Source organism: Schistocerca piceifrons, chromosome 8 (assembly GCF_021461385.2).
Source record: "Schistocerca piceifrons isolate TAMUIC-IGC-003096 chromosome 8, iqSchPice1.1, whole genome shotgun sequence".
Lineage (NCBI taxonomy): Eukaryota > Metazoa > Arthropoda > Insecta > Orthoptera > Acrididae > Schistocerca > Schistocerca piceifrons.
This window is the reverse complement of record NC_060145.1, coordinates 351,859,631-351,883,678: the sequence shown is the minus strand read 5'-3', so window position 1 is coordinate 351,883,678 and position 24,048 is coordinate 351,859,631.

The following is a 24,048-nucleotide window of genomic DNA, read 5'->3' as shown; positions in this document are numbered from 1 at the left end:
TCGACTGAAGTGTGTTAAAAACAAATGCAGCAGCGCTGTATTAAGGAATATTTTGTTCCAGTGGTGCAACAGGATGGAAGCCCGTGAAGGGTAAGGAATGGAGGGAGGGGGGTGGTACGTTGGAGTGTAGGAGCAGTGATGAGCGATATAGGTCATGAAGTTTCCTGCTTCGTAAGTCTGCAGACTGAAGACTAAGCTGGTGATTGCCTACTCTATTGCCCCCTCGCCTCCACCCACCCCCCTACCCTATGACAGAAGGAGCGACTACAGGGTGTTTTACAAAGTTGTATTAACCTTCCATAGGGCTCCTTATGAATTATCACGAAAAACACAGCGTGCGTTAAGGCTACATGTAATACAGATATAAGTTACTAGTGATAGCGATACAATAAACGCAGAATCTATGTAAATTTCTGTACATTGTCCTACTTTGATGGAGGAAAATTGATTCTTAGTCATTCTGTATCGGAGCTGTAGTGTCCACTGCAAAAGACAACTTCCGCCACCAAGAACGTTTATCGCTTTTCAGTTTATAGACAGTCTATTTCACCCAGCGAGTCCTGTCCAGCTCACATATGTGAGTAGACTAACTACCTAGACTGCGCTGGTGTTTGTATAGTGAAGGTAATTTCAGTTGATTAAGTGAGTGCATATTTGATTTTAAGTGAGCTATTATGTTAAAAAGGTCACCAACTGGAGCTGTCAGCTGTCAACCACAACGAAGTGCTTCCCCAAAATGAAATATACTGTCAATTTGTATTCGACGATGTCGAATTCATTGTCTCCACTGTCACTCTGGGTTCCCATAATTTCAACAGGCTCACAGGCTGAAATCTTATTCTTTAGCAACGTATGTAGGTAAAACCTGTAGGAACATTGAATTACAGCAGATTACTGAACTAGACGCGAACATGATCAGTCCCATGCTACCAGAAATATTGACATATATCGTTGAAGTTATGGTGTGGGTGTGTGGTAAGTGGTTCCACATAGTGCAGCCCACATTATAAGTAAAAGATTTATACAGTTAATGGTGAGAGAAGTGCCTAACTTTCTGGTTATTTTCATTAATTCACCACCAAGTGACTACAACACAGTTACATAGCTCCACAATATGTTGTCAACCAATACAGCAGCAAGGTGCGACATTTACCAATAGAATCCCTTTCCTAGCAACACTATTACACTGAGGTTACAGAAGTCATGGGATAGCGATACGCACATATACAGATGGCGGCAATATCGCGTACACAAAGTGTAAAAGGGCAGTGCATTGGCGGTGTTATCACTTATACTTAAGTACTTCATGCGAAAAGGTTTCCTACCTGGTTATGGCAGCACGACCGGAACTAACACAATTAACAGGCTTTGAGCGTCTAATGGTAGTTTGATCAAGAAGCATGGGGCAGTCCATTTCGGAAATTATTAGGGAATTCAAAATTCTGAATATGTACAGTGTCAAGAATATGCCGAGAATACCACGTTTCAGGCATCACCTGTCACCGCCGACAACACAGTGGCCGACGGCGTTCACACTGACAGCAGCGACAGAGAAGAAACACTGCGTGAAACAACCGCAGAAATCAATGTGGGACGTACGTCGAACGTATCTGTTGGGGTAATGCGGCAAAATCTTGCGTTAACGGGCTATGGCAGCTGACGACCAATGCGAGTGCCTTTGCTATCAGCACGACATCGCCTGCAGCGCTCCTTCTAGGATCGTGACACTAGACGACTGGAAAACCGTGGCGTGGCCAGATGAATCTCGATTTCAGGTGGTTACAGCTGATGGTAGAATTCGAGTGAGGCGTAGACCCCACAAAGCCATGGATGCAAGCTGTCAACAAGGTACAGTGCAAGCTGGTGGTGGCTCCACAGTCCAGTGAGCTGTGTTTACCTGGAATGGACTGGGTCCTCTGGTTATCTTCCTCTGCTTGGAAACAGCTTGCAGCCATTTCTGGACTTCAAAACCAGCGACAGAATTTTTATGTCAATGCACCATGTCGCCAGGTTGCAGCTATTCGCGATTGGTCAGAAGGACATTCTGGACAATTCGAGCGAATGATTTGGCCTCCATCATCGCCCGACGTGAATTTCATCGAACATTTATGGGACATAACTGAGAGGTCAGTTCATGAAAAAAATCATGCACCGTCAACAACTTCGCAATTATGGACGAGTATAGAGGGATCATGGCTCAGTATTTCTGCAGGGGACTTGCAACGACTATACAGTCTATGCCACGTCGAGTTGCTGCAATTTTTCATCTCAGCATAAGTGACTGACAAAATTACAGTTACAAATTAAACCACTGTTTACGCCAACGCATTTTACATAAAGTTCACTTAACAACTGAAAATAAGTACCCATTTAATAAACTTAAAATAAGTATACTAGATAAACACGATATAGGTGAACTTGTTTTGTCTGTTCATATAACTGGGCGGGAAATGCTGGGAAGGTATAGCCTGTCCGTAAACTGGATAGCAAGCAGCGCTCGTGGTGGCGGAGAACGTTACAGCTACTGTACAGGGTGACTAGCAATGAGTTTCCCTTCTACCAGTATAGAACAATGAGCACAGATGTGGATATAATCTGTTCATATGCGTTTCTTGTGTTAGTATTATTAATACCTAATATCTCTTATTAAATATAGTCTTACGGCACTTTCTGAAGAATAAACATCCTCAACAAGTGTTTGCGCCCTGCGATAGTGGTTGTTGAGGAGGCGAACGGAGAAAACACCCTACAGTTGCCTCTTGTGACATAGTGGAGTAGATGGAGTGGGGACTCGCTTGGTCACTCTTCAGTTTACAGACCTAAGAATGAGGTATACCTACTTTTCCTAGCGCATCTACCCTACACATCCCATTCCCCTCCGCCATGTTACACACAGATTGAGAAGGATGTAGGTTGCAGTAGGTACTGGGAGATGAAGAAGCTTGCACAAGATAGACTAGCATGGAGAGCTGCATCAAACCAGACTGAAGACCACAACAACAACAACAATGTTACACCCCAGAACACAATTTATCCATTAATATGATTTTACTGCACTTAAGTGTAGTACACACAATCAATATTTGTTCTTAACCCTACTAGCCATAAACACTAATTATATACCTTAAACCGGTATTTTTGTAAATGGCGATTATTGTATCTCCTGTAACTCGGAAACAATCAGCCCTAGAGAGAAAAAAAAGGAAATTTAGTGCAGTTTAATTTTGTACAGCAAAACATTTTCGCAAGGTGACGCGGCTTCCTAGTAGTTCAAGAAAAAACACAAAGAAGTGGGTTTCATACGCTACAGATTTTTAAGTTTCAAAGGTAATACCGCAACTGGAAACACATATGGTTACCGAATCAGAATTTTAGCAGCATAATTGTTAACTCGGCTACCTAGATACCTATAGTGACTGCCTGCCACTGTTTAATAGATCTTGACTGTCTTCCAGATCGTAAAGAAAAATCATTTTATAATATGCGCATTGTTCATGTCTCGCACGTGTTGTTCTAGAGAGTAATAGTTGATAGGACTAATGTTGATATTGGATCTCGGCATGGGTTCTGTATATCTACTACAGCATGATGCGCATAGTGGTAGACAGGGAAGTTATTTTAGAAACACAGATCGACCTAAGTGTTATTGGACATCTGCGTATTAAAATGGCAGGTGATCAACGTCGTGTGTACACCATCTGATCAATAGTGTCTGTAATAGTATCTGTAGTAGTATCTACTAGCAGATGTGTCTCTATCAGTCGAAAAGTATACTGCTCCATTTACATGGGAAGAACGGTCATCGATAAAACTCAGTATTAACTATAATTTCCCGTTTGCTCATCTCGTGAGACGTATGTGCGATGAAGTAATATATTACTCAGAAGATATACTCTCGGAAGTCCAACGGTAAACCACTTCTTCAAGCACAACACATCTCTTGTAGCATCTACCTCAGAAACATGATCCTGACCATCCGCATAATAGTCTCGCACTGGTTAAATTATCCTAGGAAAGAAGACTTAGATTTTGTTTTGTTCTATTGATCCAATCAGACAAGGATTTCAGCCTCATGAGTAAATACTCGTAAATTCTTCTAATAGGTGGTTTCTAAGCCACTTCTTCCATGAATGATGATTTCCATTCCCGTAAGATCACTGCGAATAAATCTGAGCCTAACATAAGCTTTTGCCTTATGCGTCCTGCTTCACGTCACCACAGATGGTTACCCCTAGGTAATGTTTCCAGTGATATAGTGTGTATAGTAGAGGCTTTCTAGACCTATTTGTGTGGAATAGTTACGTTTACACACGTCCAGGCCAGCTGTCAGTCCCTACACCGATCACCGATTCAACACAGGTCTTCCTGCAGCTCGCTACCGCCCTGTTATGGTTTACAGCATCATCAGCGAACGTCTTACATCTACATATGAACAAATTCCTCAAAAGCCGCTGTACAGTGCGTGCATGGGGGTAAATTGCACACAAATTATCGATTTTCTTTCCGACTCCACTACAACATATTGATCGATGAAGAAATGATAGTTGTATGCCTCTGAATATGTCCCAAAGCTTATCATGATCGCTATGCTGGATATACAATGGTGGCGATACAATGGAATGGCAATCCTCATTAAATGCAATTTCTTTCAAAAGTGTATCACAGGAAATACGTCATCTTTTTTTCATTAGACATTCCTGGGATAATATGAAATGTACGTTACAGCGGTGCAGTAAAGCTGTACCACCAGCAAAGCTCCATGCATCTGCAATGTTTTTATTGTGGTTGTGATTCGCTACCATCGCCAAACGCATAGGATACAGGTGGGTATGTATGCATATATAAGATCAGCCATATGTTGCAAAAAGTGCAGCTTCTTCCTATACAACTGTATCTAGATTCTGTTGAAGCAATGATCTATGTGCTGGCCGCTTTGGGCCGAGCGGTTCTAGGCGCTTCAGTCCAGAACCGCGCTGCTGCTACTGTCGCAGGTTCGAATCCTACCTTGGGCATGGATGTGTGTGATGTTCTTAGGTTAGTTAGGTTTAAGTAGTTCTAAGTCTATGGGACTGATTACCTCAGAGGTTAAGTCCCTAGTGCTTAGAGCCATCTGAAACATTTGAACTGACCTAAGTCCCAAGACTGTCAAATATTAAATGTATCAAATTACTAAAATTGTCTGTCCTCATACAGGTATTGTTGTGTGGTATGACGACATTACTGGCTAGGTTTCTAGCAAAAGGACATAAACAATTTACATTCAATATGCTCTTATGCATCCTCTGTAAGAGCGTGCTGGAATACATTATTTTATACGAGTACCCCAAACGAATGAGTTCGTGTAATAGATTTCCACCTTAAATAATAGTTAATAATTAAAACCACTATGAGAATAATTCACACTCTATCTTGATCAGTCACTGATAAGTAACATAGTAATGGAGGAATAGGTAATTTCAGGTACTTATTAAAAAAAGACATTAAAATTTCAATAGTAGTCACAAATATTAGTCTCCCTGTAAATGTCAGTATCATTAAATACAGTATGGTTAACTGTAGAACGCATAAGATGCAGATATTGTCTTTCTCAGATTAATTTCATCTTTTTCATTTTCTTTATTTTACAAAACAGCTTTGAAAACAATGTTAGCAATTATAAAGCGATCATCTTTTATCTGTACGTGTCTTTAGCAAAAACGCAAATATCATCCAAAGGGCGACCTCGTGAAAAAGCCACATATAACTGTCGATGTAAAAAAGGGTTATGCTCTTTGAAGCTTCTGGACTTGTGGTTTATTAACCGTCGCACTACCAGGGGAAGGGGGTAGGGGTTGTAACCACCTTTTGAAACTATTTTATCTAGTAATTTTCTTTATATTTTAAAATTCTAAAAAATTATTTATTCTTTTTAATAACTTCTTTTACCAGATTTTGTATACGTCTTAAATTTTTCAGTTAAATTTAAGTCTGAGTAGGAGATATCACTTTCCTCTGTGAAGGATGTCTTCAATATATTTTCTTGGCCTTTATTATACATCAATCTACGTTTAGAAAGTACGTTGAGTTACAGTCAACAACAACGAACGAAATTTGCATTTGTTAAAAAATTTTTTTTTGTCGTGGTCTTTAAATCGGTAGTACATGTTACTGAAAAGTTTTTGAAGTTGCTAAAAGTATGTCAAAAGGTATTTTCAGAGTCTGGAGGCTAATTAGACGTCAGTACCTCTTTACAATGAACGTGGTTAATATAATTCAACAACAATAAACGAATTTTTTAATTTTTTTTTTAGTTGGGCATATGGTAGCCCTGCCCCCCACCCCTTATTGCTGATGTGTGTTACGGAAAGGCCTTGGTATTGCTAGGGTTAATGGTTAATGGTAGCTTTTATAGAGAACCTGTTTTCTTATTATTGGGAAAGACGTGGTTGGATCAGAATGCGTGATATTAATGTGGGGTGTGACCACAGGTTTATTGGAGTCAGTGTACATGGCAGTGGGATGTAGTCACCTGATTAGCATTAAGATTTCCAGTTAATATAATAGCATATTTGTTTAAATGCAATTGATGAGGTGGTGAACTGGACGCCTTCAAAGAATTCAATTATTCTGTGGACTGTAACCGGACGTAGTTCTTTTCTTCAAGTTGGGCAGAATCGGAACTGAAGTAAATATTTGTCTCTCCAGGTAACACATTGGAGACGATGTATTCATTAATTCTTCTACAACCATGAATTTTGGAATATAGAAACGCCGTGTGAAATAGTTTGTTGATTGATTTCTGTGGCATAGAATACGGTGGTAATAAATCTATAATAACTAAAATAACAATGTTTACGAATATTGATCGCTTGAGTGATGAAATTTATTTGATTTTCTAAATCACCGTTACTCAGTTTAAGTAATCATTCAGTGGAAACAGAATCACAACTTTCCCCCATATTTTGAGTCAAATTAAGAATCGCTTAGCTGCAGTTTCGGTAATAGCTGTTCTACTGCCATATCTTCATGACGTCCCTTAAAACCGACTGTCCGGCCGCTGTGACCGAGCAGTTCTAGGCACTTCAGTCCGGAACCGCGCTGCTGCTATGGTCGCAGGTTAGAATCTTGCCTCGGGCATGGATGTGTGTGATGTCGTTAGGTTAGTTAGGTTTAAGTAGTTCTAAGTCTAGGGGACTAATGACCTCAGATGTTCAGTCCCATAGTGCTCAGAGCCATTTGAACCATTTGAACGTCCCTTAAAAGTCGATAGTCAACGCTTGGAGCGTCTTTGAAAAGCACTGAAATCTCGCCCGAATTACGAAATCAGAGTCACGGAGTATTTGTACATCCTTTGTTTGACTGCAAATCGATGAGAATGTGTTGAAGATGCGTGATCGCATCCCTTTGGTAGGAAATATGTGACAGTGCCTGTCACTGAAGGTGTTAAAACAATCTTGTTTCCGTCTCGTTAAATGTGACACAAAGTTTCGTAGATAAATGTTTTATGAGAGCATCCGAGTCCATCAATGAAGTAACAACTGTGAAAGTAGCAATTCGAAATGTTAGTTCTTGCTGAAAGTAAGACCTCCTCAGCTATTCCCTGACGTTCTTCGTTTAGCTTTTTATAAGCAGTCTTGTCATTCATACGTTCTTCTTCTGCATTGTAAGCTTCTGTTGTGTGTCATGCAACGACCACAACAAGCGACAGCAGGTTGAATTGTTGTTCAGATTTGCCATTATAAAGTAAAAGTATTGTCCAATTCTAGCAGTGTCTTGCTGTAGGCTTCCGGTAGCGTGTGATCTCACTGAAAATCTGCTGAAAGCGCGTACTGGAGTGTTGGCCACAGCTCAGGTATATTGGCAGGATAACAGACTACGAAGGTCATGGCGAAGAGTCATCTCAGTTTCCTTGGCATCTGGTGTACAGAAGCCTCCTGCAAGCACTCTATCCATTCAGAGCCATTAATTACTTAAATTTAATTTTACTGCATCTTGGAGAAATGAATTTCACAGTTTTCCATCAACTGTGCTTACGTATTCAAACAACGACAGTCATTTGGTGTGCAGAAGTAGTACTCAAAGAGAATACATTTCAATGTCGCTTGAACTGGCAGTGTAGACGCGTCCAGACCACATGGTGCTTTTCCGGCGAATAATCCGCTGTACTGCCGATCACATAAAATGTTATAGAATTTCTTGGTAAAGGCAGTTTAGACGGTAATATTATCATCGCACAAGTGAAATAATACCATGAGGTTTGAATCCTTATAAAGGTTAGCAGCAGCTTTCCATCTACCTGAAAGTACTCCTTGTGTTCTTCCAGCAAGTGGACAGGCAGAGGATCGTTCATATGAGATTAGTGGGAATTTCGACGTTCGTATAGTCACAATTTAGTCTCTGGTGGACTCACATAATGACAGCTTAAATAAATGTACACTTCGTCAGTGAAGAATTGTTGACGTACTTCAGGTCGTTCACAGAGTACACAAAGCTCGCTTACAGAAAGTAAACACACATTGTCGTGCGTAATAGGAACATTGTCAACAGATGACTCCTCCTAATTTCTTTACATCGACGTGTATGATATTCTACACTTCCATCTAAAATGTAAGGAACTGCAACAGCTTTCCTGCTTGTTAGTAAGACAAACCGTCAACAATTGGCACCTTCTGCCTTGTTTGTACAGAAACGTTTCCAAAACAAAGTTTGAAACGTCCCCATAGAAAAATTATAGATGACTGTGCTTAAACTGACACACAATATTTTTAGTGCAACGCTGTCTGACTTTTAATAATCCCTACAAGAGAATGGCCCTGACTAACAGTAACCTATACGTTTCACAAACCACTTACCTCACAAAAATCTTCGTTACTCGAACTACTGCAATACAGCGAGCGCGACTACTCCCAGCTAAATAAAAGATTCAAACTACTGAAGGCACTAACTACTGATAGGCATCGTTAGCAAATGAAAGATTTTGATAGAGAACAAACAATGTATTTACCTTAATAGATTTCAAAGGTCATAATATATAGCAGTTCACGACATCCAGTCTTACAAATTTACTGTCTCTCATGGACACACGTCCAGATCATCCGCTCTCAAAACTCCGCCATCTCTCTCCCCACATCCACCACTACTGGCGGCTCACCTCCAACTGCGCAACGCTACGCGCCGTTCACATCCAGCTGCCCAACACTACAATAGCAAACAAGAATGCAAACCAGCCACAGACTGCACACAGCACAGCCAGTGATTTTCACACAGAGCGCTACGTGGCGTTACCGATAAAAAACCTAAACAGCCTACTTACATAGCCCCCATGCTCCCCACAAAAAATTTTACAAATTGTCTTGGGCAGTGGTCAATACAGATTTGGAAAAAAAAATTTCATAGTTACAATAACAAAGATATCAAATGCACACACTTATTGATACACTGTTGATCAAAAGCAAAATTTGTTCTCATAAAGACAGTTCTGATTATTCATCACAGTAAAATTGCAGTGGTTTTTTGTTCTCAAAGTCTGAGCAGTAAAAGAAATTGCATATAGAAGTAGTGGATTTCCAAGCAGTCTTGAAGAAGTAGCGTTGTCCTTCCAACGGAAAGACAGTGCTGACTCTTGACATGCAGACAGGTAATGGGCCACATCAGAGCAAACCAACAGCAGAGTCAGTCGAAGTTAAAGAATATTGGTAGGTAGCTCATCACAGAGCAGACCACTGTAGTCTTGTTAGAGATTACGGTATTGGTGGGCCACCAGAGGTTCAGACCCACAGCAGTCCTTGTAGAAATAATGGTATTGGTGGGCAATCAAAGATGCAGACCCACTGCAGTCCTTGTAGAGACGGCCAGGAGCCATCTGTTGCGACTGTGCAGGTACAGAATCACCATCGAAGAGTGTTGTGGACAATATAGCAAGTCCATAAACCACCACTTGTCCACTCACAAAGTTTGTGGAATTGACCTTAGAACCAGCAATGATCTTAACCAGTCACTTACTGAACTATCAACACACGTTTGAGCATTAACAGTCCCTTTTTTTCATATATTGTGCATATACTATGTCCAACAGAAACGTGTGCAGTGAAATGAAACTTAATTTGAAGAACTGGTGTCCATACAATTATAAATTTACATCATAACAATACAATTACAAAGGTACAAAATACATCATTAAAGAACATAATAGTACAGATAACATTTGTAGTAATACAGGCTTTACAAAAGAATAGAAATAATCATATACATCAGTGTTACAGGAATTATGACATAAGTAAACATTCAAAAGGTCAGAATGACTTTCGAAACATCAACTGCACATGTGAGCATTAAAATAAAACAGGATAAATAATGTCTAAACATCTTTACAAAGTAAATAACATATTATAAATGCAAATTATATTTGAGGATAACAGTATTCCTCATCATTGTGAATGTATCTGAGTATTAGAAAAATTCTACAACATAAGTCTTATCAGATAAACATATAAAGACAGGAAGAACACAAATACAGAAGGGTACACTAACACATAGCGAAATAATACAAAAGGAAAGGACAGGGTTTGTTTTACTGCAGTATTTTGTAAACAAAACTTTCTTTACTTCTTGGAGATCTCCCTTCGTTATTTCCAAAAAGTCCTGTCTATACCTGCTTTCTGTACTTGTTTCGTATAACTTCTCAATGCATTTCTTTCCCTAATCTTCATAGTTTCTTATATAGTCTACCCCGTCTTAAGCTAACTTAAATCTACTGAGCTTTGATTCATAAACTAAGGGACGAGGCAATGCAGCAGTACAAAACAATTAACACAAACAGCAATGACAAAAAAAATGCAAATTGGCAAATCAAGCAGCAGTATATCTAAATTAGCAAAGCAACTGCAACAGTGCAACTAATACGAGCCAATGAGCAGCAACAAGAAAAATAAATCAGTAGCTTAACAGAGTAATACAAAGTGACATTCAGTAGCACTATGCCTGGCAAACAGCAGCAGCAAATCCAATAACTTATACCTAAATATGACATAGCTCAAGCAGAAAAAATAGTACACTAAAGACAACAATTCAGATAAGGGAAACGTCTATTCACATCTTAGTGTCTGTGTCATTTAAGTGGTGAACCACAACAAGTTATTGTACCATAAAAATTACCAAGTAGTTGAAAAGAAAATTATGTATGCAGTTACTGTTATTAGTCCCTTCTTATTGTTCTTTCCTCTCCAAGTGCTCCTTTTTCGAAGAATGTGGATCATAAAATTATTATTTAATAGATCTGTTGACAGAAAGTGTTCACATTAGCAAATGCATTTAATTTTATTTTATATAACCAAACAGCTGGAAACCAGATATCAAATGAAATAAGCAACTATATAAAGCAAAGCTTAAACACATCATTCAATAGCCATGTGGCATTTCATAAGTCAGTAGAAATTCTCTCAAGTCTCATAGGAAGACACTTGTCATAATCAGGTGTGCAGATGTAAGAATATTTCCTATCAATTCATAAGCATTTGAGCAAGTAGCGCAAAGCACATGCTCCACGGTATAATCATATGTTTCCAAGTAATAGCGTGTCATATTTGTGATGCTTTCTACAAAAGAATGTCAATAGCAAGGTTAATGGCCCCTTTTTCTCTCCACCTAATGGCTTTTTCTCGAGACGGCTGACACAGCTGGCCGCTCATAACGCATTATGTCAAGGTCACTTGGCTTTCTTACCGAAATATTTACAACAGAAGTTTGCAATACAGTGACAGTCTCATATAAAAAAATTCACAGGTCAAGAATTTGCGTTACAAATGTGTAGAAACAAAATACCATTAATATAACAGTGTCCAAAAAATTTTTGCCGGCATTGTGAAACATTCACACATGTACACACATTTCATAACTCTTGAAGTACGATTCTTGGTCTCCAACATCTGTTTTCACAAATCTCAGTCCCTAACCACTACTCATTATTCCTTACTTTATTACACATATACATATTCGTCAACACTTCTTCAATATTTCATCATAGTAAATTCCTCATATAGCATCACCTTATTGATCATAAACATACCTCAACAGCATAAGACACATCGTCATCGTAATAATAACATCATAACACCTCAGTCAAATCTCAAAAACGTCATAGCTTTCTGCAATAATTTCAAAACCTTCAATAAAGTCATCTACCTCAAACGTACTTCAGAAATCATGATTCCATACCAAATACATCATTCAAAGCTCTCACAGTATCACAATGGTTCCGAATAATATATGAACAGTTCACAAAGTACGTACGAAATACAATTTCATAAGTGTGTAACTACCAACTGTGCAATTACGTAAACATTTGTCACTGAATGGTAAAATAAATGTTTGTCTCTCTCTCAGTTAAATGATCAGATAGCTGTGTAATTTATGCGTTGAAAACTTTTGTATCATTGTAATTCAAAAATCTTTAAAAATAAATGTTTTAAGTACAAAATTAATCACTCAAATATGTGTCCTCTAGCGCTAAATGTGCGTCTTGCTGTAAGATAATCATGTGGAAGTGTCGTACTTATCGTCCTCCAAAATCTAAGTTCTGCAGAAGTCAATGTACTTACCTCATCATAAATAAAAGTGAAATGCTATGCGTATAGATATCGTAGTTATTACGTACATTACTGTGATCTAGGAAGTACTACACTGTAACGTATTGTTGTGCTACAAAAAAAGCTGTATCGTTGTAGCTATACCACAAAAGTTACAACTAAAACATGTTTTACTTTCCGGAAGAATTCCGAAAAACTATGCTGATAAAAAACAGATACGGCACAAAAGCAACAATGCAAATTGTGTCAAACATTAGTGGCGTCGTGGAATAATCGTGTAGCTGTCAAAGAAACCAAATACTAAGTCATCTTTAATCTCACAGAAACCAAATAAGGAATGTCTTTTCAAGTAAACCAAGATGTTGCATAAAAATCTCATTAGCAGTATGTAAGCCTTATAGTCGTTACGTAATCATGCAACTAACAAGCAAGAATGTACATACACAGTAACACTGTGTCCTCTGTTCACTGTCACAATGCAGTGGTAATTACTGTCTAAATATGTACCCTGGTTCTAGACTGGATAGTTAACTTCAAAACATTGTTGCATGATAACAGTTTCTAAGTGTGACAACGCGTACTAGTAGCGTGAAGTGAAAAATTTTATGGCAAAGACTAAGTTAAAAAGCAGATTATCTTTCAATAAACGGTTTTACATGTGAAATGTGGTGCAATCCTTTACTCTTCCTAGTACGCAGAGTTTCAACTTCAACGCAATTATCATGTGGTGTACGTCGGATTCTGTAAGGTCCATTGTAAATCAGAAAGAATTTGTGATTCATGTGTTTGTTCTTATGTGGCAATGAATGAGCTTTAATGAGAACTTTCTGAGCAATATATAATTTCTTTGCATATGCTTTACCGTGTAGTTCTCTCCTTTTGTCTGCTGCAGATTTCATATTTTTAATAGCCGAATCAATTATGTCTCTGTGTCGAAGTTTACGTGTCTTCGGGAAAGGTACAAGCTCTCTGATTCTGTTCGGTGGTTTTTCATTCTTCAGTACTAGAATAGCTGGTAAAGCAGTGGAGTCATAAGGCATTTAACTCAGCACGTTTTGAAATAAGTGTAAATATCTGTCCCAATGCTGATGCCTTCTGTGACAATAAAGTCTGCAAAGCTTGTTGATTTCTCTCATAATGCGTTCAGACGGATTACAATGTGGTGAGTACAATGAAATAAAAACAGGTTTGATTTTACGGTTCCGAAGCATGCGTGACCAAACAGTGGATATAAATTGCGGTCCTTTATCTGAAATGACTTTACTAACTTCACGTAAGAAATTTTTAAGAAAGGCGTTGGATACAGACCGTCCAGTAGCTTTACGTAACGGTGTGGAAGAAACAAATTTTGAAGTAAGTTCAACAGCGACTAGAACGTACGAAAATCCATTCGATGTTCTGACAAGGGGTCTCAATAGATCAACAGCAGCAAATTCATTTAATTTAGAAGGAATGATATGAAACAACGGAGCACGATGTGAGATAGTAGATGGTTTAGCTTTTTTGACAAAATTTACAAATAGACAAGACTCTTCGAATTCTCTTTTCCATATTGTTAAAATAACAAGTCGTCCGAAAAAAAAGATAACATTTTCGTGGGCCAAAATGTGCATAGCTGAAATGAATGTACCATATGAGCTTATTAACAAAATCGTCAGGAAAGCAAAGTACCCATAGCTTGTTATCAACAGTGCAGCGTTTGAACAGTATGTTGTTACTAACCAGATAATAATGCCGAATCTGCGTGTGTGTCTTTTCATGTCATTTGCTTTTGATATCTTTACAAATTGGATCTTTATCTTGTTCATGAGCAATGTCTTTTAAAGATGTGGTGATGAAGTTTTCAAAGGCGACTTTCTGAATACAAAGAATACTGAAATTTTTCTCGAGGTTACCTTCTGTGTTACTTTTCTTAAGCCCAGCCGGTGCGCGTGACAGTGCGTCCGGAACAATGTTCTCCTTGCCGGGAATGTAGACTATTGTGAAGTGGAATTCTTGCAGAAACGATGCCCAACGTTTTAACCTGTCATGATTTAATTTTGAAGATACTAGAAATTGTAATGCACGATGATCACTGTATACTTTTACGTGCTTAGCAGAAAGAAAGAAACGGAATGTGTTAAATGCCCAAACGAAAGCCAAAGCTTCTAATTCAGTAACGGAATAATTTTTTTCAGATTTTGTTAACACTCGGCTAGCAAAAGCAATGGTTTTCTGAACAGCAGTGTCATTTTCTATGGCTTCTTGAAATAAATGGGCACCAAGACCGACTTTAGAAGAATCCGTGCTAAGGCAGAAATCTTGTGATATATCTGGATAAGCTAGTATTGGCGCGTTAAGTAGCGATTCCTTCAAAAAACTGAATTCCAATTGTGCTTGTTCGTCCCAGTTCCAAATAGTATTTTTTCCAGTGACAGAACGAAGTTTAGGTGTAACTAGAATTTGCATATTCAGAAAACGACGGTAAAAATTTACGAGAACTAGAAAACTGCGGACTTGTTTTTTTGTGGATGAAACTGAAATGGCTATGATTGCGTCTAACTTTTCAGGATGCGGCTGAATGCATTCAGAAGAAATAATATGTCCCAAAAACCTCACCTTTGACCTACCGAACTCAGACTTTTCCAAGTTAACTGTAATTCCAGATTCTGCAAAAATACGTAACAAACTGTTGAGGATGCGATTATGTTGTTCCCATGAAGCTTCTGCTATTAGAATATCGTCCACATATAAGGTGATGTGACGTTTTAAGAACTCAGGTAATATGGAATTTAGCCCGCGAATGAATGCTGCCGAAGAAATGTTCAAACCAAAAGGAAGTTTCCAAAACTGATAACAAACGCCGAAACAAAGGAAATCTGTGTATGTTCTACATTCTGGATGAAGTTCGAGCTGATAAAAGCTGTATCTGAGATCAATGGATGACAACACTTTTACACCATTAAAATTTTGAAGAAGTTCTTCCAACGTTTGCGGCCTGTCTGTTTCAGGAATGATGATAGTATTGATTTGTCTCGAATCTAAGACAAGCCTGATCGATCCATTTTTCTTCTCAATAACATGTAATGGATTGTTGTATGAGCTTACTGCAGGCTCAATAATGCCCTCGTCAAGCATAGATTGTATTTCTGTTCTAACACGGTCCCTATAATGTGCCGGAATTACGTATGGTCTAACACAAAATTTAGTATGCTCACGAACACGAAATTTGTATTGAAATCCCTTGATTGTTCCTGGTTTGTGAGTAAAAACTGTGGAATGTGCTTGTAAAAGCTCAAAAAGGTCCTGCCTATCAGTGCCATTACAATTCTCAATTGTTTGAATTTTATTCTGAATTAACTCATTAGTATCAAATACGCCGTCGATATCATCCCTGTTAGTACTTGCAGAGTGATTGTTAGTGTCAAGTTCCGTCGAAAATTCAGAACTGTTGTCTAACAGGAGATAAAGCCGATTAATTTCCTCGTCATGGTTTGAGAGACAATCTTCAAATTTCAAAGCTATTGACTTACCTTCTTTCTCCAAACTTATTTCAGCATCGTGAAAGTTTAAGATTGCTTTATATTCATTCAAAAAGTCTACTCCCAATATAATTTCCGTCTGCATTTGCTAAAGGCTGTTTCACTAATTACTGAAATGGGACTGCCAGAGTTAAGTACTCCAGTAAATTTTACATTATTTACTGTAATGTGAATCACAAGATATGCAATGTTGTTATGTTTTACGTCGTGTTCTTGGTGTAAGATGTACCTAATATCTTCTATTTTTACGTAATTATTAGCCACGGCAGCTACGTCGTCAGCTTCATAAGTACGTTTTGTGGCTGCCAACGGTGTGAGTCATTGCCTATTGTCTCTTTGTTGGCGCGCGTCGCTTTTGGGATTTGGAGATCTAACTTCTACAAATTCACCTTGTCGAGAGGGCCCTGCCCTGTTTGAATCCTGCCAGTTCTGATGAAATTCAGGTCTGTCGTTTTGTCGGTATTTTACATCGTTTCTTTTTTCTCGGTCATGTGGTGGAGAATTTCTGCCGGAGTCGTAACTGCGCGGTGGACCATTGCGTCTGACGTTATTCCGTCCTCCTTGATAATAATATTTTGGTTCCCATATTGTCTGTTTCTCTGATTGTTCAATTCAATGGCTCGGAGCACTATGGGACTCAACTGCTGAGGTCATTAGTCCCCTAGAACTTAGAACTAGTTAAACCTAACTAACCTAAGGACATCACAAACATCCATGCCCGAGGCAGGATTCGAACCTGCGATCGTAGCGGTCTTGCGGTTCCAGACTGCAGCGCCTTTAACCGCACGGCCACTTCGGCCGGCTTTCTCTGATTGTCTCTGTGGGTCTGAGCACTATGGGACTTAACTTCTTAGGTCATCAGTCCCCTAGAACTTAGAACTACTTAAACCTATCTAACCTAAGGACATCACAAACATCCATGCCCGAGGCAGGGTTCGAACCTGCGACCGTAGCAGTCCCGCGGTTCCGGATTGCAGCGCCTAGAACCGCACGGCCACCACAGCCAGCTGATGTCTCTGCGATAGTCATTACCGCGGAGAGGTGATCTTTCCCTGTAATTATTACTACTCTGCCAACGGTTGTCATACGGGTGGTGTCTGTTTTGGTCACGATTTACGTTGTAAGAATAGCCTTGTCTTGCCCAGTTATTATTTCTTTCATCGCGGAATTGTGGCGGATGTGACCTGTAATTGTTGTGTTCTTGTTTTCGCGTCTCGCGATTGTCAGTGTCAATTTCCAGTTCTTGTAACAGTCCCTGAAAAGCTTCAATGTCGTCTTTGCAACGTCCTGCCAAAATAATATGTCGTAAATGTTCGGGCAATTTGATTAAGGAAATGCGGATGAGTTCTGAGGGGCTGTATGGGTTTGAAAGATACTGATTCTTATGTAACATGTCTTCGAAATATTTGACAAGACCAGAAAATTCCGATTGTTCGAAATGTTTCATCATTATGATGCTATGTTTTACTCGGTCTCGTGTAGCTTGAGACCAATATGCTGAGAGGAAGGCATGATAAAATTCTCCTTCACTGTGACAATCGTGAATGACCGATCGCATTCTTACAGCTGGTTCATTCTCTAAGTAGCCACACATAAATTCTAACCTGTGCTCTAATGACCAGTTGGAAGGAAAACAATGAGAGAATTGATGGAGCCATTCTTATGGATGAATGTCGTTGCCAGAATTCTTAAATGTTTTGTATTTACGTGTAGTAATGAACAGCTTATAGTCAAAATCATCATGTCGGCGAGTCGCATATCGGTCATTGTTACTTCGTTTCTGCAGTTCAATCTCAAAATTCAGTGCGCCTTGCCAATTTCTTTCATAATTTCTGAAGTGCCCTGTGTTATTACTTGTGGCTGTTCCGTATTTCTATGTCCCTTTGCCCGTATTTGAGCGCGAGTGTCCTCTGAAATATGTAATTCTTGTATTACCTGTGTCAACTGATCTTGTACTTCCCGGATATCTCTTTGGTGTTGCGTATTAATTTGATTCTGATTTTGTTTGAATTTCCTAATTTGTTCGTACTCTTCTGTATCATTACAGACTACCGGTCTTGTGTCATTCAGATTATCATCTACCTTCGTAGATAAATTATTTAGCTGATCCGAAAGCTCGACTACTTTTTCTGATAATGAACTAATTTCCTCCATATAACTTTTTGAACCAAATTTCAGAGTACCTACTGTGTCCTTTAAGTTTTACTGAGTTTTTGCAAGTAGCGTAACCTAATCGGTAGATGCTACTGAGTCAATTTTAGCCCGCAACGTCTCGTGATTTTCATGAACAATAGTTTGCAGTTCTTTTATGGCTGGTTCGTGATTCTGTAATGCATTTTCATGCCTCGAAAATATAGGTTGAAAATGCTCATAAATTTGTGTTTTTACATCATTACAGACTTTTTGACAGTTCGATTCGATGTTATGTAACTCAGTAGTTAAATCTTCACGTGTTTGATCAAGGGTGGTGTCTAACTTTTGAAGATTTTGTTCCATTGTGTCTAACTTTTGAAGATTTTGTTCCATTGTGTCTAACTTTTGCTGTGTTTGTCTCTGATTTTGTTCCATTGTGTCTAAGTTTTGAAGATTTTGTTCCATTGTGACCAACTTTTGACGCTTTTGTCCCATTTGTTGTATTAATTGTAATAACTATGCACTGATGTCTGAAACATTTTCCTCAGTGTTTTTGGGCAGCGAATTTCCGCCGGCAACATTCACATTTTGACAAGCAGAAAATGTGTCTGGACTTATTTGAGAAAACGGTGAGGATGTAAAACCTGAATCTACAGTATTTGCAAGATTGTGTCCTGTCATTTCGGAGCCCTGAGGCGAGATGTTGCCGACCGATCGATCGATAATGCTTCCCTGTTCACTAATTGTTTCACTGTCTACACAATTATTTGCAGCCTGCTCCATTTCTCTATGCACAATTACCAAATTACTATGTTGAACATTAGTTAATTCATTATACGGAGGTGCTAACACACTGCTTTCGTCTTCACTGTCATTTCTCAGTTTACTTTGCAGCCTAATATTACGTTTTTCACACGCCATAATTGTCACAATACTTCACACGATGACACAGAAAAGCACAATTTGAAGAGCTAAAATAAGAAAACACATGAACATAGCACTGAAAATAATATCTAGTTAATCGCAAGCGCAGCTGTGAAATACTTGGTGCAAATCTACATGCATGCCACGACTGTTTTACTGTACAACAATGAAAGACTGCAACTACAAAGGAGAATCTCTCTACAATTACGCGCTATCAATAAACAAAAGCTACACTAATTACACAAACTACAAGAAAAAATCAAGAGATTCCAGTGAGGTATCCTCGGCTAAGGGTCGACATATGCAACGTCCCCTTAGAAAAATTATAGACGACTGTGCTTAAACTGACACACAATATTTTTAGCGCAACGCAATCTGACTTAATAATCCCTGCAAGAGAATGGCCCTGACTAACATTAACCTATACGTTTCACAAATCACTTACCTCACAAAAGTCTTCGTTACTCGAACTACTGAAATACAGTGAGCGCCCTACTGGCAGATAAATAAAAGATTCAAACTACTGAAGGCACTAACTACTGATAGTCATAGTTAGCAAATGAAAGATTTTGATAGAGAGCAAACAATGTATTTACCTTAATGGTGTTGAAAGTTCATAATATACAGCAGTTCATGACATCCAGTCTTACATATTTACTGTCTCTGATGGACACACGTCCAGATCATCCGCCCTCAAAACTCCGCCATCTCTCTCCCCACATCCACCACTGCTGGCGGCGTACCTCCAACTGCGCAACGCTACGCGCTGTTCACATCCAGCTGCCCAACACTACAATAGCAAACAACAATGCAAACCAGCCACAGACTGCACACAGCACAGCCAGTGATTTTCTTACAGAGCGCTACGTGGCGTTACCAATAAAAAAACCTAAACAGCCTACTTACAAGTTTTTAACGAACACAAGGACTTTAAGCTATCAATGAATGTCTCATCAGTAGTGGTAAACGAAATCTTGAAAACGATGTCGCAGATATTAACTGTTGTTGTTGTTGTTGTTGTTTGGTCCACAAAAAAATTGTTGTTGTTGTTGTGGTCTTCAGTCCTGAGACTCGTTTCATTCAGCTTTCCATGCTACTGTCTCCTGTGCAAGCCTCTAATTCTCCGAATAACTAGTGCAACTTACATCCTACTGAATCTGCTTACTGTATTTATCCTTGGTCTCCTACAATTTCTACCGTCAAAGCTTCCCTGCAGTACTATATTTGTGATCCCTTCATGTCTCAGAATGTGTCCTACCAACAGATCCCATCTTCTAGTCAAGTTGTGACACAAATTCCTCTTCTCCTCAATTCTATTCAGTACCCCATCATTAGTCACGTGATATACCAATATAATCTTCAGCATTCTCCTGTAGCACCACATTTCGAAATCTTCTGTTTTCTTCTTGTCCAAACTATTTATTATCCACGTTTCACTTCCATACATGGCTACCCTACGGAAAAGACATCCTGACGCTTAAATCTCTCCTTCATGTTAACAAATTTCTCTTCTTCACAAACTCTTTTCTTGATATTGCCAGTCTACATTTTGTATCTTCTCCACTTTGACCATCATCTGTTATTTTGCTGCCCAAACACCAAAACCCATCTACTTCTTTATGTGTTCATTTCCTAATCTAATCCCCTCAGCATCACCTGATTTATTTCGACTACATTCCATTAACCCCGTTTCGTTCTTGTTGCTGTTCATCTTATACCCCCCTTTCAAGACACTGTCCATTCCGTTCAAGTGCTTTTCTACATCCTTTGCTGCCAATGGCAGAATCTCAATGTCATAGGAAAACCTCAAAGATTTTATTTCTTCTGCCTGGACTTTAATTCCCACTCCAAATTTTTGTTTTGTTTCCTTTACTGCTTGCTCAACACACAGACTGAATAACATCGGCGATAGGCTACAACCCTGTCACACTCTCTTCTCACCCACTGGTTCACTTTTAAGACCCTCAATTCTTACAACAGTCATCTTGTTCCTTTACATGTTTTAAGGAGCCTTACGCTCCTTGTATTTTCCCCTGACTGATTTAGAATTTCAAAGAGAGTATCCTAGTCAACTTGGTGAAATGGTTTCTCTAAGTCTGCAAATACTATAAAGGGATGATTCCCTTTCATTAACATATCTTCTATGACAAGTCAGTATTCCTCGCATGTTCCTACATTTCTCGGGAATCCGAATTAATCTTCCTCGAAGTCGGCTTTTACCAGTTTTCCATTCTTCCGTTAACAAGTAATGTTAGTATTTTGCAACGGTGACTTAATAAACAAATAGTTAGTGATGTTCACACCTGTCAGTACCAGTTTTCTTCGGAGTTGGAATTATTATATTCTTCTTGAAGTCTGAGTGTATTTTGCCTGTGTCATTCATTCATCTCATGGCCGGTTATCTCCCAAGGCTATCAGTAGTTCTAACGGAGTGTTGGCTACTCCAAAAGCCTTGTGTCGACTTAGGTCTTTCAGTGCTCAGTCAAATTCTTGACGCAGTATTATATTTTCCATCTCGTCTTCATCTACGTCGTCTTCCCTTTACATAGTTTTGCTCTGATCTTCGTCGTATAGACCTTCTAAATACTCTTTCCAGTTTTCTGCTTTCCTTTATTCATTTAAGACTTCTAGTTTCTCCAAATGTCTCTTTAATTTTTCTGTAGGTGGCATCTAACTTAAACCTAGTGGTAAGTGTTTCTACGAGTACATCCTTACATTCGTTGTCTGGCCATTCCTGCTTAGCCATTTTGCGCTTCCTGGCAGTCTCATTTTTTAGACGGTTGTATTTCTTTTCGCCTGCTCCATTTTTGCATTTTTCTACTTCCTCCTTTTATCAATTAAATTCATTATCCCTTAACTTACGCAAGGGTCTCTACTAGCCCTCATCTTTTTACCTACTTGATCTTCTGCTGCCTTCTTTATTTCATCTACTCATTCCTCATCTACTCAGTCCTCTTCTACTACATTCCTTTCCCCTGTTCTTGTTAATTATTCCCTAAAGCTTCCTCTGAAACTCTCTACAACTTCTAGTTCTTTCAGTTTTCCAGATCCCATCCTCTTAAATTCCTACCTTTTTGCAGTTTTATTCTACTCTTCATAACCAATACTAGGTGTCAATCACCCAACATGAGGAAAGTCGAGGTACACATTTATCTCCAGCAGCCGGCTGGAGTGGTCGAGCGGTTCTAGGCGCTACAGTCTGGAACCGCGCGGCCACTGCGGTCGGAGGTTCGAATCCTGCCTCGGGCATGGATGTGTGTGAAGTCCTTAGGTTAGTTAGGTTTAAGTAGTTCAAAGTTCTAGGGGACTGATGACCTCAGAAGTTAAGTCTCATAGTGCTCAGAGCCATTTGAACCATTTTTTAACTCCAGCAGCACCTTGGCATGGAGGGAACAGCACTCCCATTTCTTCGTGGAAGTAAATTTTACACTGGTAGGCATTGTCGAAGGCCTTAAGTCACACACCGTTCCGATGATGCTTTCAGGATAACAACTTTGTCCGCTATCAGAATATTTGACACATTCTCGGCCATAACCATAGCGTCTTTCTTCTAACAAATATTAGATATGAGATTTTTATACTTCGTTAGAATCACAAACAAACACTTGGAAAACCACACAGCACGTTTATCTCTTGGATTGTACACTTCTTCCCACTCTGCTTAACAACTAATGACGAGCCGTTGAAGGATGCCGGCCTTGCCTCATATGTTCCATACATAGGGTGAGCTTCCTCAGCATCTCGCAAATCACCCGTTGAAATACATAACAGTTGTTTAGGAGCGAATTCAGACACTTCTCTATTCAGTGCAGGTTGCTAGTAACATTAAAAAACATTTTCGAAAATAACATTTGACTCATCACAGATCTCCCTTCACTGAGGTACCTCCTCATCCGAGACATCTGCCATTATAGAGACCGACATGCTTTCAGAAGTCCTTATATAACTCTAAATATTCAAGGCCACTCGATCATGACATCACTTCCGATCACACATTCTACCTTTGGTTGTAGATGCAATCCAGTCACAAACAGCTAGACTTATTGCGCCATTTTGTGTATGTGTTGCGTTTATCTGTCGTAGAAGGCCTCCAGACCCTTCTATGGACCTGTAGATCCAGCTGGCAGATATAACTCTAGACGATGTTCTAGACGGAACTTCAGCGAATCCATCTCTAAACCGTACCGTGGATCTTCCCGAACTGCGATAAACCAACACAAAAGATATGCATGCTGATAGCAGAACGTCAGTCTTTGGAATGAAATGTAAGCCTTCCAGCCATTCTTTATCGTTTCTGGGCTGCTGCTGCCGTGGGAAACAAAATAAAGTTGGAAGAGATTTGTATAGCAGTGCTGCCGTCAGCTGTATCGTAACATATGGACCAGTACTTTCTACCGTCCGCCGTCAAACCTGGCGACTTGTCATCTAGTATCGGTCCTTCTGAGCTTGTGTAATCTGGCTGCTCCTGTAGGAATGAGCTCTCTGATTCCTAGGAGACAGGGCCTCTGAGGAATGGGTATCAACAGTATCGGCAGTATGGTGTCGCCTGGACGAAGCATCACGAGTGTGGTGTTCGGACCTCGGCTGTCCTTCACATCAGCAGTAGGCCTGTGGCCATAACAGAATGGGCGGTGTGTGTGTTATCAGTCGCCCGACCTGCCGTTTGGTCCTTATTCTGTAATACGGTGCTGGGCAGAGCTTCATAAGAATGTGAATGCTGAAAGGAAGTACTGAAGAATAACGGACAGTAATGGCTGGCAATTTCTTTTTTCAGCTTCGGAATTCTTCTTGTGTGGGCTTCAAGTTTTGCAGACGTTGTTCGTTAAGCGGTAACTGCTGCACGCCCGTTTTGTCTCATAACGCCTAAGTTCTGTACTAGTGATAAGCACCTGTATTATATGATAATT